The following is a 27,724-nucleotide window of genomic DNA, read 5'->3' as shown; positions in this document are numbered from 1 at the left end:
ATACTGAATGAAACATGTAAAGAAAAAATACTTTTCATTTATGTAACTGGTAAAAAATGTTAAGTAAACATAGGTATGTGTCAAGTTCTTAAGCACACAGAATATTCAACCTAATAAACATAATTGAAATGGTTTATGTTTTTATTTGTTTAGAAGACAGTTTACCAGAAACCTTGGTGGAATATTACACAATTGTCTTGTTTCATTAAAGAAATAACCCTTATTATACTGTCACATTACCATTCAGGAGAAAGATGCTATGAGGAATGAATTTATTAAGTAGAGTGAGAGATAAATACAGCATAGAATTCTCTAATATAACGGTAATATATGTCTTTAGGTCATACTTGCCTATTCTCCCAGAACAGCCAGGAGGCTCCCAAAAACCATGTGGTACTCCCGACCTCCCGGAAGAGTGGGCAAATATCCCGGCTGGAAGCCACCTGTTTGCAACCAATTAACCCCCTTCCAAGCAACTCCCCATGCACTCATCCAAAGGGGGCAGACCGGGGTCCGATGACGCTATTCATGCTAACACGCATCATCGTGGCCCTGCCCCCCTTGTCCTTCAATGCCGGTAATCTTGGCATTGTGTGGTGGGGATGGGGCCACGATGACGTGATCGTGCCAGGCCTCCTGTTCTGCCCCCAATTTTACATAATTTTGTTCCACCACGCCCCCGCTCTACCGACCTGCCTGCCCCCTCTCCCGAAGGGGTCAGCCAGAATGTCGGTAAGTATGCTTTAGGTGCAAGTATGAGTCTTAATCGGCCCTGTGAATTTTATAAACTTAATGTAGGTCTTATTTTACATAGACTGCTCAATAAAACGGAAGGATTTAATCTTTGAATCTTGTAAGAGAATTCGATTGTTCATGTGCGCTCGATCTCAGGTCTATATAGTGATGGGAGATTGCTATTCAATTGGGGGGGGGGGGTTATCGCACCATGCATGCACAGAAGTGCCAGGTTTAGCCGCGTAAAATGGCTAAACCTGGCTAAAGTTCTGGGAGTGATGTGAAAAGTGCCATTTGGACGCCTAAACAGGTCACTTTTTGCACATTTCTCTCCAGCACGGGGGCTGCGATAAGAAATGTGTGTGCCATCTAGTGGCAGCCATGGGGAAAACAAATGAATTCCACCCTAAGTGTTAATATTAGTTAATGAGAACAAAGTATAAAAAAAAACAATGTACTGGGTTCGGTATATATGTTAAAACAGTGATGTGGAACCTTTGGCACTCCAGCTGTTGTTGAACTACACATCCCAGCATGCCCTGCTACAGTTTTAGCATGACCAAATAGCAAAACTGTAGCAGGGCATGCTGGGATGTGTAGTTCAACAATAGCTTGAGTGTCAAAGGTTCCCCATCACTGTGTTAAACAATCAACATGTCCACATTCACCATGTTGACATGACCGTAATGTCGGCACTTTCATGATATCAACATTAACTACTAGTAGGTCAACATGGATGGTTGTTATAGCGGTATTGTCAGAAAGTCGACATACTTGTTTTCTTCTCATTATTTGCCTAACCACAACCCTAACCCTCCAGGTAATGTCAACATTAGGACAATGTTGACATATCCAGTGTTGACACTCATTTTGCAGATGACAACATTCATTATGTTGACATAATTAACCATGTTGACATCATCAGTGTCATCCTCTGTTGTCGGTATTGTGAATGTTGACATGCAAAATGCTGACACAGTGACTGCATACCAATGTAATGCCTATATACTGAACAAATTGGAAAAAGCCTGACATGCTGTTGGATTACATTTCCTTTAGTGAGATGACAATCACGTGCATTTTGGGGGGGCCTGGAGGTGGGTCTCAATTAGCAGAGACTTCCAGAGACCTCAGAGAGAAAGCTGTAGATGCAGGATATGTGTGGGATGGATTTCTGGATGCAGGTACAGCTGGCAGGTGCTGGCAGTTACAGTTCTTATATTTAAAAAAATAAAATGAAGAGAAGGAATTTAATATCAGTGGGTTCTATATAGACTCGTCTCTGTCTTACTGTACTTGCATGCTAACATTTTGTATTAATGCTATAAGGCTCTTAGGCCAAACAGTGAGCATCATTCAGATGTGGTCGCAAATCGGCTGACGTTTGCGAGTTGGTCATTGTCTTACTGTGCATACATCTGAGCTACTGTATATTGGTTGCAACGAGGGATTAATAGCAAAATGAGTGAAAGGAAAACAGACTTTGGGGGTGGTAAAGGGGAGTGGTTGTGTAAATGCTGGCGTGTCGTGGCGTTCTCTGGGCACATCTGAGTGATGCTCAGTATTCACTGCTAAGTGCTGTGTAATATGTGCACTATAAAAATAACATGATGAGAATAATATAAGAACAATGCATCCTTGACCAAACTCATACAAGAATGTAGATAATGGGAAAGGTTTACAGAAGAGCAGGAATGTAGATAAAATGAAAGGTTTAGGGAAGAGCTGGCAAGAGATTAAATATTATAGGACAGGGATGGCCGGACTTTTGGGACTTGAGATCTACTTTTTGTTCACTCACTTACCGGTGATTAGGGAAGCCAATCCCAGGCCATTTTTTTCAATCCCGGTATCGGGATTGAAAAATGGCCAATCCTGGGATATCCGGGATTGGCTTTTAACTATGTGGCCACCCCCTCGCCCCGCCCTTTTCCGCACACAAAACTAACAGAATACCGCAAGCGGTCCAGTGGGAAACTCCACAGCCTCTCTCTCTCCCTCAGCGGCAGTGACGCAGCGTGACCTCATGCGCTGGGGAGCTGGAAGAAGGAAGCCGGCCAGCGTCTGAGCGTCCTGTGGATGCTCAACGCTGATCCCTCAATCCCCGGGATTGGACCCCGGCCGTTTTTGGCCCTAAATCCTGGGATCCCGCCGATCCCGGGATTGGCCTGCCTACCGGTGATCTACCGGCGTCAAATAACACCAATAATAATGCTCACATTTAAAAATAGCATTAATAATGATGCCATCAAATAACAGCACAAATAATAATGTGCACATTTAAAAATAGCATTAAGAATAACAACATCAAATAACCCCCCTCTGTGCAAATACCCTACTTTTGCAGATATCCCCCCCCCTTGTGCAGATACCCCCCTTCCAGTCCCCTACATGATAGCCCCCTGTATAATAATCCCCTCTGTGCAGATCCTCTACCCTTGCAGATCCCCCCTTGTGTAAAAACAAAAACAAAAACCTTTGTGAAGATCCCCCCCTTTACAGATCATCCCTCCCCTTGTAAAGAAACCCCCCTTTGCATAACTTCCCTGACAAGTTGTCACGCTGCCTAGCTTCAGTCCTCCCTCTCCCCGCAGTCACGGCTCCCGCTATCACCGCCAGCTGAATCAAACTGGATCCAACTAGCGCCCAGGCTCCTCACATCGCGGGTAACGTCATTACGTCACCCGCGCACCTGCATACTGCATCCCTGGGAACTGTGAAGAGAAGCAGCGGTGGCGGCAGGCTCCTTACAGTTATTTTCTGATAAGTCTGTCGCGATCTACCTTTTGGCCACTTCTGTTATAGGACAATTCCACTGGGCCATGCCATGAGGATCAGCACTAAAGGAATGTCAGGTTGCTTTCAGTAATTCACACAGTCAACATTGAAATGTCACTACATATAGATAAAGTGTACACACTGGTTTTCCGTACGCCATACAGCGCAAGATGTCCGGAACTACTGAGACGCCCGGAGAGGAGCAGCGTGCTGTGTTTTTATTTCAACTTTGCGTCTTGGTTGCATCACAGACAGCAGAAAAAACACTCACACTGTTCTAGAGACGCTGGGCTGCGACTTTAATGGCACAAAGTTGCATATGGAGCACAACGGAACTTGGTATCAGGAAAAGCTGTGGCCGCTCTCATTGGAGCCCAGAACACAGATTTAGACTCAGTCACAAACAAATGTCAGTATCCGGTCTTTAGGTCAATCCTGTCTTAGTCGACAGTCATTAAGTCGACCACTGAAGGTCGACAGTAAGTAGGTCGGCACTGAGTGACGGTCGACACATGACTAGGTCGACAGACATGGAAGGTCGACTTGATCATTAGCCTTATCATACCTCCTCTATCCAAGTGGGCATAGAGTTTGGTTATAAACCTTGTGGCGAGCGTAGCGAACCACCTTGCCCGACGCATGGTGAGCGAAGGCGTTTCAACTGTCGGTGGTCCCAGATGGAAATTCAGTTCAAGAAACACCCCCCCCCCCCCCCCAAAAAAAAAAAAACAACAACCTGTGTCAACCTTGCCCATGTTAACATAATGATCATCTTGACCTTCCATAACTGTCGAGCTAGTCATGTGTCGACCTTCAGTCAGTGTCACCTAGTGAGTGTCGACCTATACAGGGTCGACTTAATGATCCACACCCCAAATGTCTCACACCAAATTGATCAGTGCAATGTAATCTTGTCGCTTCTTCAATATGTGTTTAATTATGCGAATAAGATGCACAGTATAAGCGAAAAAGAGGCTCGGCACGGCCAAGTCGCACAGACCTACAGCTCCAAGAGAGTATTTTTGGCGCAAATGACGATACAGTGTCTCCGATATCTACCACAGTCCTTCCATATCCAACCATAAAGCAGCCACATATATGTTTTTATGGGGCCTGCCTATGCTGTTGTATTTACATTCTGGAGCTTGGCGCCTATAGGCTACTCTAACGCACATCATTTCATATAGGGATCACAATGTGGATGTGATAAATATGGCCCTGGAAGCGTTGCGCGGTGTGAGTCATTTATATTGGCCGGCTTGTTCTCTACATACTTTTTTTTGTGTGCTGTTGAATGCTACAAAACTAAAAGGTATTTCTGAGGTTTACAAATAAATCGTAACATTAAAAAACATTTCTAAACAATGACTACAATTTCATTCAGCATATTGCAGTAAATGGTATGCATAACCGCTTTAATTTAATCAAAACCAAATTTTCTCGCATTGTTTTTATTGTGTAGCTGGGATATGCATTAATAATGTAATACTTGTAACAGTCACAATCTAAAAATAGTCTAAGGCTTTGCATGAATCATTCTCTTCTCTTTTCTTTTTGTACAAGGTTTTCAGTGATACAAAAAGTAACACTTGTGTGTGTGCCAAGCCATATCCTGGCACAACGCTGCCAAGCGATTTTAATTGATTGTTTTTTAATCAAATTTGCTTATACATATGTAGCAGTAAGCTATACAATATAAACACATGCAGATTTAGTGCGCTTATAGTCGCTACCTAGAAGCTAAGCCCATTTGATTATACCTAGCGACATGTTTTATTACATTGGCAGCTTGGTAATACTTATCAGTTAGTGCTTCATCTACGTCAGAGATTTTCAACCTTTTACAATTTGCGGCACACTGAACAAGATCTAAATATTGCCACGGCACACCAAGGCACACATTTTTTTTACTGACATTTACTGGTGATGCATGGTGCAGTTGCGTGTCCTAGGATGTCATGTCGCAGCTTCTCCATAGGTAACGCCTGAGCCACATCTGAGAAAGCCAGAAGAGCCCAACACTGCCCGGGCCCGAAATAAGAACTGGCTCTGCAGCCGCTAAACCCACCAGTATTGATCGTTCCAGGGCCTCAGTAACGGCAAAACACTGACGGGCCTGGCTCTGCTTCTATGCCGGCACACCTACAGACTGCTCAGGGCACACTAGTCTGCCATGGCACAGTTGCTGAAAAACACTGATCTAGGTAATAGGTTAAACCGTACCCGGAAATGGAGTTTTGCAGACCCAATTGTGGGGGTCATTCCGAGTTGATCGCTAGCTGCCGTTGTTCACTGTGTAGCGATCAGTGAAAAAAAAGTCTAATCTGCGCATGTGTATGCACCGCAATGCGCACATGCGTCGTATGGGTACAAAGGGGGTCATTCCGAGTTGATCGCTAGCTGCTGTTCGCTGCGTAGCGATTAGTGAAAAAAATGGGTAATCTGCGCATGCGTATGCACCGCAATGCGCACGTGTGTCGTACGGGTACAAAGTCCTTTGTGGTTTTGCACTGGTTTAGTGACGATTCCAAACGCACAGCCGATCGCAAGGAGATTGACAGAAAGAGGGCGTTTATGGGTGTCAACTGACCATTTTCTGGGAGTGTTTGGAAAAACGCAGGCATGGCCGGGCGTTTGCTGGGCGGGTATCTGACGTCATTACCGTGTCACTCGTCGCAGCAATCATCGCACAGGATAAGTGACTACAGGGCTGGTCTTGTTTTGCACAAAATGTGTTTGCAGGCGCTCTGCTGCACAGGCGTTCGCACTCCTGCAAAGCAAAAATACACTCCCCCGTGGGTGGCGACTATGCGTTTGCATGGCTGCTAAAAACTGCTAGCGAGCGATCAACTCGGAATGACCCCCTATGTTCTAGGAAATGTCTATGAGTGTTATAGGCATTCTGGTATGCACAGGACATTACTGTTTTCTCATCTAGCAAGCACCCACCAAGTGCAGTCAGGCCAGTTAGGTTATAAAAGGACCCAAAAATAAAGTCAAAGTTTACTTACCGGTGTTATCCCGATCCGGCAGATGGCGATGGTACAGGAGACCCACTTCCTATGGAAAGGAGCACTGGCTTGCAGAGAGGGATCTGTTCAGATCCCTCCACTGCATATTTGCCTACTCTTATGCTGATTGAATCTTGTGCTGATTGAATCTTCAGCTTCAGGTTCCAGCACGGACAGGACATCTATGTCCCATTAAGCCGATTATTGGCATATCATTGTTGTAGTACACTCATTTATCACACACACCTATACAGGAACGTATATTGGCTACATATTTGTCATAATACTTCATCCTATAAAATAAAATAAAAAAATTTTCTCTGCAATTTTGACACAAAGTCAGCTATCTACTCTTATTTCTAGCATGGCTTCTTTTAGCCTTCGTAATGAATTGAGTAGTAGACATGTTTCATTACAAAGTGTGGAACACATCTTCAATAGTGGAACAGACTTGCCTTTAGGCAACCCTGGGTGGGACTCGGAACTCAACAAACTAAGATCTTGTCTGCAGAAGAGGATGCGCTCTTCATGGGATGTTAAAACTTTGGAAAGTTATGCAAAAAACAAAATTACACCAAGAGGTCTTAGACCCAAAATCTTCCCGACCTTTCAACTAACCACGGACAGTCTAACTACAGAATGGTAAGGAGTACTTCTGAAATGCTCCCAAGACCTCATGGCTATCTTAATTAAGCACAATCACTTAGTGCTCAATGCATGTGAAAAAGAAATAGAAGACCTGGGGAAAAGCCTTGAAGAATGGGAAACCAACACTAAATTCCAACAAACTTTTGAAAAAATCAAGAAAGATCTGGAACCCTACGAACAAAAAATAATTGAAAGAAAGAAAAGTAAATTTGCTAGAGACATGAGGGACTTCAAGACAGGCAACATATTTCGTTGGAGTAAAACACCCACACACAGAGATTACGCGCAGTCGCAAGACAGATATACTTCCTCTGAGGCAGAATCATCAGGGGGAGAAGAATATTCTGACCCTGGCAATACGGAAGGAGAAACTTACAACTACAGGGACGACTCCACTAACTATGCATCGACTCATTTTTTAGGATCAGACAGGAGGGGAGGAAGACCAAGACTTCGACAAAGAGGAAGACGAGGAGGGGGAGTAAGAAACCAACGAGAACAAATCAACTGGGAACCCAGATACCCAGTCAGAAACAACAGGAGGAAGTAATACATGAGGCCAATCTCAGAGTTATCAATCTCTCAGACAAAATCCTCACTGATGACCATATCGCTCTCCTATCCAAAGGCTTATCCTTCTCGCCTACACAACCACTGAATCGCTTCCATTGGGAAAAGGATCTAAAACTTTTTGGGTGGAAACTACTTCTTAGAAAATTCTTCTCAATGCGTCAGGAATCTCTGTGGGCAAACGACACAGAACATAATTTAACAGATGAACCACTCACCACAGAAGAAATAGAGGCCCTAGCAGCACGAGAGGAACTTCAAACTGGCGAATTGGACACTAAAGATATGCCTACGAGACCTAAATGTAAGAAAAAATCAACCTTCTTTCCTCCTGAACATATCTCACCTGAAACCAGAGTATTTCAAGAATTAGTAGCTCGTGACCTAGATAAAATTTATACCAAGTCCAAATCTAAACCATTCTATGGTGACAATCTGAGCAAAATCGAAAGAAGAACTTTGCGAGAAATACAGTCTTGGTCTGATATAGTGATCAAGCCCTCTGATAAGGGGGGCAACATTGTTCTTTGGCCCAAATCAATGTACATTATTGAAGCAATGAGACAACTGGGGGATATACAGTGTTATAAACAAATAATGTTCGATCCAACAGACAACTTTAGGATCACCCTCAATAGGATTTTAGATCGGGCATACTCTCAAGGCACTCTAACCAAGGAGGAAACTGAGTATTTAACGACCACCAAACCTAAAACACCCACACTATACCTTCTACCGAAGGTTCATAAAAACATTTCTGTACCACCAGGACGACCAATTGTATCGGGACAAGGTGGAATTCTGGAAAAACCGAGTACCTTTTTGGATCTGCACCTACGACAACATGTGTTAAATTTGCCCTCGTATTTGCGGGACACAACAGACGTACTTCAAAAGCTACATGATGTCCAACTCGATGACAACCACCTGCTGGTTACACTCGATGTAGAATCGCTCTACACCAGTATCAAGCATCAGATCGGCATAAAAGCAGTCAGATACTTTCTCGAAATGGCCGGCAATAATGAGTTCCATGACCTACTAATTGAACTATTGGAATTCATACTAACGAGGAACTATTTCACCTTTAACGACGGGTTCTACCTTCAAACTAGCGGTACAGCGATGGGTGCGGCCTGTGCACCAACATATGCAAACCTGTACTTAGGCTGGTGGGAGAGGGAAATTGTGATGCATCCAAACAATGAGAAGTACACTCGGCATGTAGTTGCGTGGTGGCGCTACATCGATGACATTATCCTGATATGGGAAGGTGACAGAAAATTATTACTAACATTCATTGAGGAACTGAATACCAATGAGAACAATCTCAAACTCACACACCACATTAGCAAGGACTCAGTATGCTTCTTAGACCTTTTGATTTCCAGAGCACCCAATGGCCAGATAGAAACCAAACTGTATCGCAAAGAAACATCTACAAATAGCTCTTACATCAGACAAGCGCACATTTTCCCCCGACAGTCGAAAATATCCCTAAGGGTGAGTTCTTACGCTTGAAAAGAAACTGCTCAGATTCTTCAACCTTCCTGCAGAAAAGCATGGAACTAACATCAAGATTACGGGAACGTGGCTACAGTCACAGGTCTATTAAAAAAGCCAAATGGCACACCAGCCAGATACCGAGGGACACATTGATCTTTCCACATACAGCAACTCACAAATCATTGGAACAACATAACAAGCTCAGATTTGTGGGCACTTTCTGTAGAGAGTGGAGGGAGATACAGGAATCAATTAACAGACACTGGCCAGTCTTACTTCTAGATAATGACCTAGCAGAGACTATAGAACAAAAACCTTCCATGAGTTGGAGAAGGTCCAGAAACCTTAAAGACAAACTCACCAGTAGTCACTTTACCAAGAACCCTAAAAAACAGCCAACCATCAAGGGCTCCTTCCCATGCGGAAACTGTAAAGCATGCCCACACATGGCCAAGACATCTTCTGTAATTGATCGATATGGAGAAGAAAAACCAATCAACCAATTTATCAACTGCAATGCAGTCGGAGTTGTATACTGCATATCATGTAGTTGTGACATGAAATATGTGGGCATCACTACAAGAGCCCTGAAACAACGCATTTTGGAACACATAGGCTCTGTGAGAAATGCATCATCCGATATTCAAAAAATGAAAAAACTAACGTCAGTGGCACGCCATTTTCTCAACCATCATCAGGGCAACCCCAAAGAACTTAAAGCCTTTGGTCTGGAAAGAGTAAGCTTAGGAATACGCGGAGGAGACTTGATGCAAGAATTGCTAAAACATGAATCCGAATGGACCTTCAAATTAAATTGCCTTGCACCAAAAGGCATGAATGAACACATCAATTTTGGAGTTTGCATTTGATGTCTTTCAATATATCTATATTTCGGTTCCAAACCCCCCCCCTTTTTTTCATTCCCCGTCCCCCCCCCCCGTCCCCATCCCCCCCCCCCTTTTTCTTCATCCGTCCCCATTCACCTCAATTGTCTATCCAGCTCTTCCGCCCATTTCCTCACACTCACACAATCAATTATAACCCATACACAAACCCATAAAGCACTCCCCCTTATTATGAATCTACTAATTTCCACACCTTCTCACTAACATTCCTCATATTCCTATTCCCTCCTTCATTAAGATCTACACTGACAACATGGTACACCATTTTATTGTTCCTTTAGTTCACATCCCACCTCAATCTCTGTAGCGCATTTATCTCACACCTTCTTCCATACTACTCTCTCCTTAACAGACCACCGTTAATCACATATCCCTCTCATTTTTAATTTATTATAATTTATATACACCTTTCTCTGCACTAATACGGTTCCAACTTCCACTAACTATAGGCACCTAGTAACTATAAATAAAATAACATAACTCTTCCTGCTTCATTATAGAGGTTGCACCAAGTTTTTTTCCCTAGATTTTGTTCCCCCATTTTCCCTTTCTCTCAAAAGAATTTAAAATGCAACCTTGCTGAACCTGATACTCCAATATGATTCGGTTGCAACCTTATCATCATGCATAGAAAACTTGCAATTCTATATATTTTTCTCTTTCTATATAATTTTTATTTATTTACTAATTATTATTATTTTTCCCCTTTTTTCCCCCGTAATCAGCTACTCATAATTATAGACTTACAATGTATAATCTAATTATTTTACGTTAATCCTTATTTCAGCTTTAATATCATTATTTCACTTGCTTCATGGTAACCTAGCAACCAACTAAATATAAACACCATCGTGTGGTCATTTTTTAAACCCATATTCTGGTTGCACACAGTATTTCCTGTCTCTTTCAAAACAGGAAGTGATGCAGACAGGTATTGCCCGTATGAGGCTGCTCCGATGTCACTTCCGGTCACGGAGCTTCCACTCCGATTGCGACCTCATTATCAGGACTACCTAGCGCGTATTCCTACATCCCCCTCTAAGCCCACCTAATCATCCCTAGCCCTATATGATCCTCAACTTAGCCGCACATAAAACTCAGATGTGACGGCTCCAAAAGACTTCCGGCCTTCGAAACCGGAAGTGACGCGTCAATGCCCAGTGACGCACCCCTAAGAAGTCTGGTGATCAAAGGACTTCCGGTCACGGAGCTGATGCTCCGATCTTGGCCCCAGCATCCTCGTTTAACCTTCATTTTTTTTTAAAACTTTTCTTTATCCAATTTCATTTAAAAATTCTAATCCCTATTTAACCATATACAGGCTCTTTGGTTAATATGAATAAACCCAACTTCCGGGTTTTGAGACCGGAAGTGATGCGCAGGATGTCTTATCAACATCACATTATTCACTTCTTCCTCCTTCCTGTGATTGGCCCTTACACTTAGACCACCCCCATTTTTGCCTTAAATAGACTGTCTTCCACCACTTCCTCACACAGTGAACAAGCCACATTCAGGTGAAACGGCCGTCTGTGTTAAGTGGTGCTGAACAGTGCACGGTTCAGCCCACTCACCTCCTGGTATCGTATATTTGACGAAATTTTGGTCATTTAATTATTTAAGATTTGTTTAATCTGCTACTTATTATTATTTACAATGTTAAACTTCTAACGCTCTTTAAATGTTTTCTAATTTTCATCCTCATATTTCAAGCAGTGAAATATAATTCATATTTATTACGTATGCTTATGGGATATCTTTAATATCTGGCTTCGGTTCACCTTCACTGCACCCTAAGGCCATCGCTAATAGCGATAAAAATCTTCTTTTTTTCCCACTGTTGTTAGGACTTAAGATATCTGTGTAATTTCACACTAATATTCATTAGGCCCAGGTAACCCGCCTCTCTCATCTACTGTCCGCTATATAAAATATATATATGACGGTGGACAGCAGCAGACGGGCCCTGAACCTATACATTTCCAAGATTCTGTTTTTTCAGTACTCTCTCATCCTGATGCCAGTCATACAACTGCTCTGCAATGCAAAAGTAACAGAGAGACTGTGCACAATAATGGACAGTAGAAGTACTCTTTCTGGTATATGCCAATAACCATACACCATTGCATTCACAATCTATGTGATATTACTGCCATATTTCACTGGTTACGCCCAACCTCGCCTGATCTTGGAAGCTAAGCAGTGAACAGCCTGATTAGTACCTAGATGGGAGACTGCTAGGGAATATCAGGTGCAGTAATAAATACCTCTATATTCATGTGAAAAGCAGAGGTGTTGGAGCAACCTTTGACCGTTACCGATTTCATCCTATATTCTTTTCTTCTTATTCAATTAGTTTTTCTGATCATTCACTTATTCTCAAAAAGTTATTGTTTTTTCACTTACTGCACTTGGTTATCATAAACTTTAAAATAGCTGATTAACCCTCACCAGGACACACCACTACAACAGGCATTTGCTGATGGACTAAAATCTTAGTCAAATTTTATTATATCAAATGCCTATGCACCACATGTTAAAGAATTTACTATCCTGTTATGCTGAAATTTAATTCCTAATATTTTCACCTCAGGTGTCACTGTCACCTTTAATAGTCATATCAATTGGAGATTGGTTACTCCTAATTATCTTTTGAGTGAGAATCATTTCTCTGAACAAAGAATACAAGGGGAGAAAGGCTATAAAAATTTCATGACCTTCTCCTAAAGTGTTATAAATATATATATGTGTGTTTATCTGTGTACCATAATTTTATCAGATTCTAATTAAAAGTTAAGTTTTAGTTTTCAAGCGTGCCCCAACACAGAGTCTCTCTTTTCCTTTGTATATTTGTCTACTCTCCCAGAAGTTGCGGGAGACTCACTTTTTGGGGGGGTAACGCCACCGCACTCGCCGAAGAGTAGGTGGATCTCCTACATCCCGCCTGCTTCACAGTGAAGCGATCAGGATGGGGAGCTTATCACCTGAATTGTGGCACTGGATGGAGGGAGCAGAGGTAAATAAAGCAAATCATGTCACTTTAGCTCCGCCCCTCCCCTCAGACCTGCAAATTGCAGCATTTTTCCTGAGGTGGGGATAAGGCCTTATGAAATGAGAGCCCCAACCCAACCTTTGAAGTGTCCAGCAATGTCTCCTTTCCAGGCTTCTCCTGATGAGGAGACAAGAAAAGTCATCATGTTAGTTCCACCGCCTCCGCGCTATGTCCCCTGCGGGCGTGCGCATGCGTGAATTCGGGTCACACGTGCAGTCTCCCGGATCATTATGGGTAACACTCTTACTTTGGTAGCAGTGTTAGGGATCGCGGGCACTGCTGCTTTTCGGAACAGCTGTCCACACACTGGAGCAATACTAAATTGCACTGGTAGTTATTTATCCACGGCCGCAATGCACAATGTTGGATATTTAAATATCGGGGGCCTATAGGCACTTACTCCCATCAAACAATAGGCACTTACTCCCATCAAACAATAGGCACTTACTCCCATCAAACAATAGGCACTTACTCCCATCAAGTAATCGGGTTTGCGTTCAGATCACAGTGTAAAAGAAGAGGTGTGTGCAGCTGGCACTAGGAACAAAGAAATATCCTTTGCCAGAGAAAACAAGGTATGCATACTTAAATGCTTGGACAGGAACGTCGTCGTGATACTGTATAGTACTATATACACAATTGATATACTGATACCAAACACGTTAAAATATGAACATATTTTGGGGCCCTGATTAATTCCATCCTTGGCTTTTTGTGGCTTAAGTAACATGATCTCACTGTGCTAATGTTTATGTAAACACACTAAATATCTATTCTGTGTAAGTCTGGGAATTGTCTTGTGCCAGAGTACAGGCCATTACCCAGTGTAACCAAACACATCAGATCTTAGAGTGCCATTTGGCTGCGACGCACATTCATTATGGGCACAAGAGGTTTACCATGATAACACTGTGTTCCCTGCGTGTTGCACTGCTGCGTATTTATGTTGTGCATGTTACAGTAATAGTTCTAATGTTTCCAAATAATGTGCTGATGAAGACCAAAGGAATGGTTCACAGGCAGCATTCTCTATTAATTATGTTTTCTAAGGTATTCATTTGTAAGCAGCTTTTAAAGGAGCCCAGAAACAGCAGACACAAATAGTTCTACAACAGATATCTCTGTACATATAGCAGCCGGCTTTTGTGACTGGATAACTTAATGCATGCCACAGAGCCGTAAGCAGGTATGTGCAGAGTGTGCACCACACATAGCGCTGCAGGTGTAGGGGGCGCTGTTGGCGGCACTTGTCAATTATCTGTTTTAATTACTTTCATTTGCAGCTTCCCCCTTTTTTGAAGCCAAGAATCTCCTGTCTCCTTCGCCCACCCCTTCTGTCACTAATACCTATACAACATTCATGGACTTGACTTGATAGCTCTTTGTTGTTCAGTTGCACTGTCCTTTATTACGTTTCAGGATGCTGATGTGCCCGGGATTCAAACCCGTTGCCTATGGCATTGCAGTTGAACATTCTATTCATTGAGCTATCTGCCCTTGCATAGAAAGCTAGAGAATTTCACTTTGTACTTTGTGAAGGGATGATCAGCATTAGTTTTTAAACAGGATCAAGTGGCTCGTGGGTGGGGTGTTTGGCTGCGATGCAGCAGGTTGTGGGTGTGAGTTCTGGGTGTGGCAGTATATTGAAATGTGTTATTCAGTGAGGGGTATTGTGTCTGAATGGCTGCGAGCGCATGAATGTGGTATGAAGAGGATTTGTATCCAAGTCCATTTTCTTGCAGTGTTCCATAAATGTGTGTGTATATAACACACACACACACACACACACACACACACACACACACACACACACACACACAGATATATAGTGGGAAGGGGCATCATAGCATGGTTTTTTTCTGGGATACACTTTGTCATGCCCCTGTCTAGTTACAGCTCTGGCATGCCATTAGGCAAGGGTGTTAACAGAACTTTTTGGACCCCACAGCAACATATTGAAGGGGCCCCTGTCCGAATGCTTCTTGAGAGACACCTCTCTGCAGCAGTTGTTAATTTTATGCCCCATAATAGTGCCCTAGTTCATTTTCAGAACCATAGTAGTGCCCAAATGTATTTTTATAAACCACTGTAGTTCCCTAGTTTAGATGATGCCGCATGCTGCCAGTGCACATGATGCCACACAGTAGCCCCAGTTCATATTATGCCACATTACAGTGCCCACTGTTCATACTGTTCTTATTATATAACATTATAGTGGCCTCCACATTGCAATGAGCAGATCAGATTATGACACATTACAGCGCCCCAGTTCATATTATTCCACACTATATTGCCTCCATTTCATATTGTGCCACATTACAGTGCCTCAGTTCCTATTATATAACATTATAGTGGCCTCCACATTACAATGGATGGAGGCCACTACAATGTTATATAATAAAATCAGATTATGACACATTACAATGGCCTGCAGTTCAAATTATGCTACATTGCAGTGTCCCCTCACTATTATAGCATCCTCTACTACCATACTTGCCTACCCTCCCTGATTCTGCAGGAGACTCCCTGAAATCGCAGCAGTCTCCCTCACTCCCTAAAAAGTCCAGCAATCTCCCTGATTGCACCTTACCCCCATTATGCAGCTATTACATTCTTGGGGGGGGGAATAAATCAGAGATACATACATTCAAATGGGATCATTGGTGCTATTTCCCTGCACTGGTTATAAGGCACGATGATCCCTATGTCCACTTACAGTATATGGAACCTCTTGTAAAGCACAATACACAAACAAATCCTGCAAAATATCAGTGTCTTTTCTTCAACAAATATATCTTACTAACTTTTGGGGCTCATTTACATTTGGATGTAAGTCATTTTCATGACACGCCTCTCAGATGTAGCAGTACACGTCCCCGCTGATAGGTGTTACTTTCACAATCTCCCTGACATGCTTTTTCAAAAGCAGGCAAGTATGACTACTACTAATGTCACACAATTCAGGCTGGGCAATAGATCAGACACAATTGCTCAGCAGGTAAATCTGGGAAATAGGTATGCAACTTTATAACCGAAGTCCAGGCCCTACTAAGCCTCTTGCCCCTATAGCAATGGCACCGCTTCTAACCACTATAGTTACGCCCAGTGCAGTGATCATATCGTTGGAGGAAAGCTGCCTTGCCAGCCAACAGTCCTCTTTTTCTGGGATAGACTGAATGTAATGTTGATTGCAGGAAAATGGAGAGTGGTTTATGTGCATCAGGGGTGCAGCCTACTTATCCCATTTTTCCAATCAGGAATATTAGCCGGTATGAGCTGTGAACATTAATACAGGAACATTCATTGTATGTAGGCAGCATCTTCTGATAGACCAAGAGGATCTACTAGCGTCACACGTGGATTTGTGGATAAGCCAGCTTCTAAAGTGTCAGACCTTCCCTGGCACCACATCTGCTCATTTTGCTCATAATTAGTTTTACATAATAATACACTGCTCAAAAAAATAAAGGGAACACTTAAACAACACAATGTAACTCCAAGTCAATCACACTTCTGTGAAATCATACTGTCCACTTAGGAAGTAACACTGATTGACAATCAATTTCACATGCTGTTGTGCAAATGGAATAGACAACAGGTGGAAATTATAGGCAATTAGCAAGACACCCCCAATAAAAGAGTTGTTCTGCAGGTGGTGACCACAGACCACTTCTCAGCTCCTATGCTTTCTGGCTGATGTTTTGGTCATTTTTGAAAGCTGGCGGTGCTTTCACTCTAGTGGTAGCATGAGACAGAGTCTACAACCCACACAAGTGGCTCAGGTAGTGCAGCTCATCCAGGATGGCACATCAATGCGAGCTGTGGCAAGAAGGTTTGCTGTGTCTGTCAGCGTAGTGTCCAGAGCATGGAGGCGCTTCCAGTAGACAGGCCAGTACATCAGGAGACGTGGAGGAGGCCGTAGGAGGGCAACAACCCAGCAGCAGGACTGCTACATCCGCCTTTGTGCAAGGAGGAACGGGAAGAGCACTGCCAGAGCCCTGCAAAATGACCTCCAGCAAGCCACAAATGTGCATGTGTCTACCCAAACGATCAGAAACAGACTCCATGAGGATGGTATGAGGGCCCGACGTCCACAGGTGGGGGTTGTGCTTACAGCCCAACACCGTGCAGGACGTTTGGCATTTGCCAGAGAACACCAAGATTGGGAAATTCACCACTGGCGCCCTGTGCTCTTCACAGATGAAAGCAGGTTCTCACTGAGCACATGTGACAGATTTGACAGAGTCTGGAGACGCCAGGGAGAACGTTCTGCTGCCTGCAACATCCTCCAGCATGACCGGTTTGGCAGTGGGTCAGTAATGGTGTGGGGTGGCATTTCTTTGGGGGACCGCACAGCCCTCCATGTGCTCGCCAGAGGTAGCCTGACTGCCATTAGGTACCGAGATGAGATCCTCAGACCCTTTGTGAGACCATATGCTGGTGCGGTTGGCCCTGGGTTCCTCCTAATGCAAGACATTGCTAGACCTCATGTGGCTGGAGTGTGTCAGCAGTTCCTGCAAGACGAAGGCATTGATGCTATGGACTGGCCCGCCCGTTTCCCAGACCTGAATCCAATTAAGCACATCTGCCGCTCCATCCACCAACGCCACTTTGCACCACAGACTATCCAGGAGTTGGCGGATGCTTTAGTCCAGGTCTGGGAGGAGATCCCTCAGGAGACCATCCGCCACCTCATCAGGAGCATGCCCAGGCATTGTAGGGAGGTCATACAGGCACGTGGAGGCCACACACACTCCTGAGCCTCATTTTAACTTGTTTTAAGGACATTACATCAAAGTTAGATCAGCCTGTAGTGTGTTTTTCCACTTTAATTTTGAGTGTGACTCCAAATCCAGACCTCCATGGGTTAATAAATTTGATTTCCATTGATAATTTTTGTGTGATTTTGTTGTCAGCACATTCAACTATGTAAAGAACAAAGTATTTAATAAGAATATTTCATTAATTCAGATCTAGGATGTGTTGTTTAAGTGTTCCCTTTATTTTTTTGAGCAGTGTATTATGTGATGTACATATCCGCTCATGTGAGGGAGTCATTGGATATCCTTTTGGACTACCAATCCCTTCCACATATATTAAAGCATACTAATGTAGAATGAGGTAAACTAATGAGGTCTGAAGTTGAGGCTATATAATCTATACCCCTTCACTTGGGTTGGGTATGAATTACCGGCGGTTGGGATACCGGCGGTCACCATACCGACACCGGAATACCGGTGTTTAGATTGGCAGGAGGAGGCTAATGTAATGTTAATGTTACGTTAATTGGTATCTAGCATTCGTGTGACTGACACCTTGATTTAGAAGCATGAACACTCAAATACAGATTTATTTGTGCTTTGCATACCAGAATATCATACCTGCCACAGGTAACAGATACCAAGTTATTCCCTATTGCAATAGTCACATACCAGAAGGGATGTGGGCATCGTGGTATGAGTGGATTGGAGTTTGGCATTGGTGGGTCAGGGGGCATGGCCTAAGTGGATTGGAGGATGGCCTGATATGTTTTGATTATCAAGTCCTGGAATCTTGAGACGTGTGGAGTATTAGCAGATATTGAGAATTGCATAACACTTACTATTAACCACGGAGAGATCCAAGTTAACAATTGTGCACAGAGCGGGCAGGTTTGTTAATCCTTTCATCGCCATCATTGTACTGTAGGATTCATGCCTGTGAGATTCACACATAAATTACATTTAAATCCTCCAAATATAGTTTACAGAAGGTTTACGTTCTTAATTGCGGACAGTGATTTTTTGCTAAGAACTTTAAATGAGCCAGGTTAACAATGGGGCGGATGGAGTTCCAGCTCCAGACCTCCACATAAAAATAGGCCCATCATCATGGCAGCATGGTGATCACTAGCCACCAGCTGGCCACATGGTTGGCCATAAGTCGTAACAATTAAGATTGCATTTCTATTTTTCTCACAAAATTATGTTATTTTTTTATATTTTTACATATTTAGGGAGACATTGGAGCTGATAGTGTGGGGATGTACATGCCCACATGGCTTTCGCCACACCCACACAGCACTGGTCACACCTCCTTTGTTTATCACAATAGGCCCTTGAATATTTTCAGCTCCAAGCCCATGTGGCCCTTAATCCGGCCCTGGACCTACCTGTTTCATGTAGGAAGTGATAAGGCATCCTTTTGGATCCATTACACTTATTTTGAAGCATAACTATTTACAATGAGCCTAAAGAAAGAGATCTGAGTTTGAGTTGATTATCAGATCTATATATGATTGTGATTTGTTTCCGCATGATTACCGGAACGCTTTGTATTGGAGCGCTGTATGACAGCTGTAATGCAGGTGATATCTGTGATCACTAAGGACTGCTGTTCATATAGAGTTCTATGGGAACAATTAGTTCAATAATCCACCCATCGCCAGGTCAGCCTGTAATCTGAGCCACTGTACCAGCAAGAGGTTACACCGAAGAGGAACATCTGTTGTCAGTGGCATATTTTGTGACATCTAGGCCAATATTTACTAAAAAATCGAGTTTGTCCGATTTGTGTTTTTTTTTTCAAAGTCCCAATCCGGGAATTCACTAAGCACAAATCTCGGCAATGGCTGGTCTATTCGTAATGGATTTAACGGCAAAGTTCTGAAATACGAATGAATAGACCATCGGTCAAACGCGGCTGTTATTTCATACAATACGGGTATTCACTATTCATTCGTATTTGGGTGTTAGTCTCTGAGTGCTCAAGTGCGGGTCTATTTTTTTGCGAATCGTTAAAAAAAGCAGCAAAAAAATAGACCTGCTTTTTCCAGTCGAGTTTGGATAACCATGCACGGATCAGTGAGATCTGTGCATGGTTATCTATGGGAAAGGGTGTGTTTAGTGTAAAAACAGGAAAAAAAATTGCGTGGGGTCCCCCTTCCTAAGCACAACCAGCCTCGGGCTCTTTGAGCCGGTCCTGGTTGACAAAATATGGGGGGGGGAAATGACAGGGGTTCCCCCATATTTCATCAACCAGCACCGGGCTCTGCGCCTGGTCTTGGTTCAAAAAATACGGGGATCAAAAAGCGTAGGGGTCCCCCGTATTTCTTAAACCAGCACCGGGCTCCACTAGCCAGGTACATAATGCCATAGCCGGGGGACACTTTTATTGTGGTCCCGGCGGCCCTGGCATTACATACCCAACTAGTCACCCCTGGCCGGGGTACCCTGGAGGAGTGGGAACCCCTTAAATCAAGGGGTCCCCCCCTCCAGCCACCCAAGGGCCAGGGGTGAAGCCCGAGGCTGTCCCCCCCCCCATCCAAGGGCGGCGGATGGGGGGCTGATAGCCTTGTGTAAAAAATGAGAATATTGTTTTTAGTAGCAGTACTATAAGTCCCAGCAAGCCTCCCCCGCAAGCTGGTACTTGGAGAACCACAAGTACCGGCATGCGGTGGAAAACTGGGCCCGCTGGTACCTGTAGTACTACTACTAAAAAAATACCCAACAAAAAACAGGACACACACACCGTGACAGTATAAGTTTATTACATACATGCACACCTCCAAACATACATACTTACCTATGTTCCCACGATGCTCGGTCCACTTCTCCATGTAGAATCCTTGGGGTACCTGTGAAAAAAATGATACTCACATAATCCAGTGTTGCTTGTCTTCTTTGTATAATCCACGTACTTGGCAAAACAAAAAAACGGAAACCCGACCACGCACTGAAAGGGGTCCCATGTTTACACATGGGACCCCTTTCCCCGACTGCCAGGACCCCCCCTGACTCCTGTCCAAGAGGGTCCCTTCAGCCAATCAGGGAGCGCCATGTCGTGGCACTCTCCTGATTGGCTGTGTGCTCCTGTAGTGTCTGTGAGGCTGCACACGGCAGAGGTACAATGTAGCGCCTATGCGCTCCATTGTATCCAATGGTGGGAACTTTGCGGTCAGTGGTGAGGTTACTTTCGGTGAGTATAATTTTTTTCACAGGTACCCCGAGGATTCTACATGGAGAAGAGGACCGAGCCTCGTGTGAACATAGGTAAGTATGTATGTTTGGAGGTGTGCATGTATGTAATAAACCTATACTGTCACGGTGTGTGTCCTGTTTTTTGTTGGGTATTTTTTTAGTAGTAGTACTACAGGTACCAGCGGGCCCGGTTTTCCACCACATGCTGGTACTTGTGGTTCTCCAAGTACCAGCTTGCGGGGGAGGCTTGCTGGGACTTATAGTACTGCTACTAAAAACAATAGTCTCATTTTTTACACAAGGCTATCAGCCCCCCATCCGCCGCCCTTGGGTGGGGGGGACAGCCTCGGGCTTCACCCCTTGCCCTTGGGTGGCTGGAGGGGGGGACCCCTTGATTTAAGGGGTTCCCACTCCTCCAGGGTACCCCGGCCAGGGGTGACTAGTTGGGTATGTAATGCCAGGGCCGCCGGGACCACCATGAAAGTGTCCCCCGGCTGTGGCATTATGTACCTGGCTAGTGGTGCCCGGTGCTGGTTTAAGAAATACGGGGGACCCCTACGCTTTTTGTCCCCCGTATTTTTTGAACCAGGACCAGGCGCAGAGCCCAGTGCTGGTTGATGAAATATGGGGGAACCCCTGTCATTTTCCCCCCCATATTTTGTCAACCAGGACCGGCTCAAAGAGCCCGAGGCTGGTTGTGCTTAGGAGGGGGGACCCCACGCAATTTTTTTTAACACTTTAAGCACCTTCTTAAGGTACACAATGAAGCCCTGCACGGATCTCACAGATCCGGCCGGGATTCCTTGTGTTTTGTCAGGCAGTGTTTTACTCATTACTCCCGTAAAACACTGCCTGACATTACGAATCACATCGACATCGGAAAATACGAATTTGGAAAAATCGGCAGCTTAGTGAATGATCGTATCAGAATTCAAAAAGTTGCAGTAAAATGCATCCGATACCATTCGAGTTCAAACACCCTTAAAAACGGCAAAAACACGAATCTTTGTAAATATACCCCCTAGTATGCTATGCCAGTGCTTCTATTATATATCATTCTGCAATTATATAAAGCAGCTTTAGCAGATAGGACAGGTTAAATCATTAAAATAACACATGTGGCACTGTGTTAGAATGCACCAATCTTTATAGATCACTACCGTTAACTAGGAGACCCCTAACCAATCAGAATCAGAGTAAGAAATATTTTGTCTTCTCTTCTCACCTATTGCACAGTTATGTAAGATATTGAATCTCTTCTTTCTATTTCTTGAAGCAGTGATATTGGATTAATCATGTATTTGTTGATTTGTACGTGTTTTTTTTATGGCTAAATTAAAAAGCATCCGACAGAGTACAGCACTCCCAGCAATTTCACATCACAGAATGTGGTCAGCCTATACTGTATGCTTTCATTTTCTTGTACCGGAACAAATGAACAGATACAGCAGTACATACTGTACATGCATTTCAGCATGTGGCAAAACCAGAAGTGATGAGCAGGCCAGTCCCTACGGAAACAAAGGAGTGACCGCAACGGTTTGGTACGGCTCACTCTGAGGTCACGATTCCGGCACCTCTGGCCATACATTTCCCATAACAGCTGGAGAAGTTTCTTTACTAGAGAAAAGCCCCAAACAATTGTTACTAAATCAGTAGATGAAAATCAATCCTTTCTTTGTCCTTGCCAAGCACAGTATCTCTCTTGAATGTCGACTCTTACCAACGTCTATTTTTAAATGTTGATTAAATCCCCTTTGACATTTTGTGTACATACACAGTATTTTATGTACTGATGCAGTCATGCCAGAAACTGTTATTGTGATTAAATGTAACAAAGGAAGTATCTCTTTCATTTGAGATTGTCCCTGTAGGAATATGTGTATACAACTGAAGGTGGTATGGCAGAGTGTAGGTATACACCAGCGGATGCCCTGAGTCAACAAACAGCCCAGTACTTAACCAGTGGAGTAGTTTATTCTGCAGTAATGTGATTTGTACAGCCGTACTCACAGTTATTTATATACAGACTCTTAGCATGGGGCGGAGCATACAGGTCACCAGGAAGTAACTGTACATGGGTATCATTGCAGCATGCAAGCGGTACCGTCATCTCTAGCGTCGTGGATCAGCAGCCTACTTGGCTGCTTTGGCAGTTTCCTCTCCGGGAGAAGTCCAGAGAGTAGATGCAGATGGGTGGCGATGGGGGCGGGGCATGGCTGTTTGTGGCGTTAGGTCCTGCCCCCTTTCAGTATAATGATGAAAATAGCATACTTTGCATAGGGGTGGGGCCAAAATGGTGCTATTACCGTAAAAACACATCACTAGGCCCTGCTTCCTCCCCAAGAACCGCGGATTCCCGGTATAAGTCTCCTGCAGATTACTGAAGAGTAGGCAAGTATGATCAGCAGTAAATTGCAGGGTCTCTGTGTGCTAAGTGGAAGACGTTCCTTTTACTGTGGCGCTCTAATACAGTGACAAGATGGTGCCGCATGTGGACAGAACTAAGGTTGGTGGCCATCTTGGTTAGGGAATGAAGCCTCCCTGAAGGAGCCATTATGGAGTATGTGCAGTAGTGCTCTCCAATTTTGACAGTCCCCATACTTTGGGTCCTGCCCCAAAGTTTAGGAATCCTTGATGTGTAATATATTTTTAAAGGGGTTGTCAAAGACATAAATTATGTTTTAGGTCGATCTATAGCACACTTTCAAAAATATATATATTATTATTTTTATTGTGCATGTTTATGGTCATTTTAGTATTCTTTCTTTTACCTTTCTGTATCTGTCTCTATTTTGATCTCATATCCTTTTCTAAATACCTTCTTCCTCACACTGTATACAGACACCATGCACTGCCTTCCTTTTCTCAAAACACCAACTGTGAGCCTTATTTGACTCCTTGACGGCCAATATAGAGCTATGGCTTGCCTTCACTCCGGCACTGGCAGCCATCACCTTAATCCTATGCTGAGTGACAGTTCTTTTGCAAGCATAATATAGGGAAAGCATTGTATCAGGTGCACAGGGTCATATCTGAACGGCACAGCTGCTGTTACTAACAATGATTGGCAGAGAATGTCTGGATTTGAAACACCTCTTACAGTTTTCAGGGTGAAAAAGGAATTATAATTGGGGATGTAATTATCTTATTACCTCACGTCTGTGGTTATAATTTACCTATGAGAGCCATATTAATTCATTTGCTCAGGCATACATTTAACAAACATAAGAAATAGTCAATCATCATTTTTCTAAATTAAGAATAAAATTATTTTACAAGTATGTTTAAGTGCTTCCTGGTTTCAGCTACACGTGTGCTAAAATTAAATGTCAGAGCGGTAATTGCTCATTTTCTCATACAGCCTAATATAAGTGGATTAGCAACACTAAAAGCTTTAATGGGTCAGTAAATCTTACAAATAAAAGCCCTCCATATGGAAATGTTTGTATGTACAATTATACTACAGTAAGCTATCTGGCGTGAAGAGGTTCTGGCAGAAAAAAAATACAAGTTTATTAATCAGAGATCTTTTTTACTATGCACATGGTGAGCATTCTGTGTTACAGTGGAAGCATGGCGATGCCCTCCGGGGCCTTTTTTCTTAGGGCCGCTTGAGCTCGCCTCTAACCCCCATCCGTCACCCAAAAAGCCCATTTGCAGTACTGCACTCAAATGAAGCCTCTCCTGTAGCACCGGACCATAAAAAGGGTGTGTGGTAATATAGCACATTAATATTCATGTCAACATTTAGTAAGTCAACATGTTCAGATTGTAAACATTAAAACCATTGGCGTTTCTATAATGGGTGCAATGGGTGCGGTGCACATTGGCCCCTGGGTCCAGGGGGGGGGGGCCACACCGCACCCATTTTAACACTTACCTTTCCGGAGTCCAGCGCCGGGACCTGCAATCGCGTCGGAAATCGCTGCCAAAATGGCCGCCGCACATGCGCGGTAGCCAAATTGGTCTCCGGATCATGGCGGGCGCCATGTTTCCGGAGACCTGCGCATGCGCAGTAGACTCCAGCACAATGTCGGAGTCTACAGCGCCGTACAGAGGAGGGGGCCCACCCGGAGGTGCACACGGGCCCCCTCTTCTGTAGAAACACCCCTGATTAAAACTGCTGACACTGACATAATGTCGTCATGAAAAATGTTGACCTTACTAATGTTAACAGGAATGAGTATTGACATGCCTACATTACTCTAAAGTGCCCTACACACTGCGCGACCCACCGCCGAGCTGCCTGACCTCCGATACGGCAGATGGGTGACCCGGCGGCGGGGGAAAGGTGACGGGGGGAGTGAAGTTTCTTCACTCCCCCCCGTCACCCGGCTCCATAGCAGTGAAGGCAAGTATGGGCGAGATCGTCCATATTAGCCTGCAAACATAAGCGACGGGGCACCAGCGATGAACGAGCGCGGGGCCGCGCATCATTCATCGCTGGTGCCTCCACACTGAAAGATATGAACGGTATCTTGTTCATTAATGAACGAGATCGTTCATATCTTCCAGTAACATCGCCCAGTGTGTAGGGCCCATAACATTAATCCTGATTGCAGCTTAACCCTAACTGCATGTTACCCCTAATTTCATCTGTTGACATTCTGGCTGTTGGCATCCTGTATATCCTGTATACAGTATACGGATGGTGCCCTGCTCATCTATCCCTTTAATAGGATTAACTGAGCCAGTGCTGTCGGACTTAATCCCCTGCTGTATTGTTCTCTCTGTATTGTATTGCAGCTGAGAACAATAGATGAAAGGCTTATTCTTCTAAACCATGGTGTGCCTAGGCGCAAAACAGAAGGTTAGATGAGCGAGGCTACATCTGTATACAGGTAACTAATGATGCCGATTTGCAGATTGGTGGACTCCGATCTGCGATTTCATGGGGGATCGGTAAAATCCTACATGTTCTATCACAGACTACATGTTCTATCACAGACAAAATCCTATCACAGACTTGCCGATTCTGATCATTTTTGGGTCGTAATTAGGCAATCGAGATTCAAAAATCCAACATGTTGGATTTTGCCGATCACCCAACCCAGTCATCGGTAGAACGGGGAATTGCTCCAATTAATTGCTGGTGTTGCTGATTAGTGTTTTATGCACAATCTACACACTGACTGCACAGTTTGTTTATATATTCCACATTGTCCTCCATTCCAAAACTGATACAAATTTGGACAGTTGCGAAATAACAGATACAGTGCCGGATATAATGCCGCTGACCAAACTCAACTTCAATCACTTACAAGGCATGGTTTGCCTTGTAAGTGATTGCCCCATTAAAAAAAAAGTCAAAGTTCGGCCGGCATCTGATAGGCAGCGTGTGCTTACCGCCGCGGGTTCCGCTGTTCGACCGTTGCCAGTAGGCTGTCTGCGGCGGCTCCGTGGCTGCACAGGGATGCGGCTGGGTCGGGCAGCGTGAGTGCGGCTTCCTGGAGGCTGGAGGAGGACATAGTGGCCAGCAGCTCCCTGGCGTGTCTACAGTGCTGGGAGCGGCCATGTTGGAGACCAAGGGTAGCACCAGTTAGCGTGAAGGGTGAGTGCCATCCAATCCTGTTTTCCTGTTGCCTATAAATAGGCTGGGATTATTGCATTCTGTGCCAGTGCTTTGTTGTGGTTACTCTGTACCTAGCTCTATGCTCCCGCAGTTGTTCTGTGCATCTCTTGTAATTGGTTCCGTCAGAATCTCCGAATTCTCAGCCGTCTCTAGCTGTACAACACCCGCCAGCTCTCCACGGTGCAGTCACGGTCGACCGCTCTCCCACCAGTGCCTTCGGGTTCCGCAGGAGTCTCGTGGCGGCTCACTAGCTCCAGCATCCAGCTTTCACAGTCCTTCATCCACGTCTTCATATCATCCAGCATCCAGCTTTCACAGTCCTTCATCCACATCTTCATATCTTCCAGCATCCAGCTTTCACAGTCCTTCATCCACGTCTTCATATCATCCAGCATCCAGCTTTCACAGTCCTTCACCCACGTCTTCATATCATCCAGCATCCAGCTTTCACAGTCCTTCATCCACGTGTTCATATCATCCAGCATCCAGCTTTCACAGTCCTTCATCCACATCTTCATATCATCCCGCATCCAGCTCTCTCAGTCCTTCATCCACGTGTTCATATCATCCAGCATCCAGCTTTCACAGTCCTTCATCCACATCTTCATATCATCCCGCATCCAGCTCTCTCAGTCCTTCATCCACGTCTTCATATCATCCAGCATCCAGCTTTCATAGTCCTTCATCCACATCTTCATATCATCCCGCATCCAGCTCTCTCAGTCCTTCATCCACGTCTTCATATCATCCAGCATCCAGCTTTCACAGTTCTTCATCCACATCTTCATATCATCCCGCTTCCAGTTTCCACAGTTCTTCATCCACGTCTTCACATCATACAGGATCCGGTTGTTACAGTTCTTCGTTCACGCCTTGTGTCATTCGGTGACTTGCTTTCCTGCAGTTCCCTAATCCTGAACTTTTGCCTGAGCTTCTCAGTTCAGTTGTCTTAATAAATATATGAGAAGGAATTATCTGCGTCCTCC

At 44.1% G+C, this 27,724-nt stretch overlaps 1 protein-coding gene and 1 pseudogene across 3 annotated transcripts in view; both read left to right on the top strand.

Annotated features, from left to right (window-relative positions):
- Nucleotides 1–27,724, top strand: part of CPQ (carboxypeptidase Q) — a 1,143,103-nt gene that overhangs the window by 783,558 nt on the left and 331,821 nt on the right. The gene's annotated exons all lie outside the window — the stretch shown is intronic.
- Nucleotides 12,298–12,416, top strand: LOC134929716 (5S ribosomal RNA; annotated as a pseudogene).

This window comes from Pseudophryne corroboree, chromosome 5, assembly GCF_028390025.1.
Source record: "Pseudophryne corroboree isolate aPseCor3 chromosome 5, aPseCor3.hap2, whole genome shotgun sequence".
In the NCBI taxonomy this organism is placed as follows: Eukaryota; Metazoa; Chordata; class Amphibia; order Anura; family Myobatrachidae; genus Pseudophryne; species Pseudophryne corroboree.
Note: the sequence above shows the minus strand (reverse complement) of the source record. Positions and strands in the feature narration are given on the sequence as shown.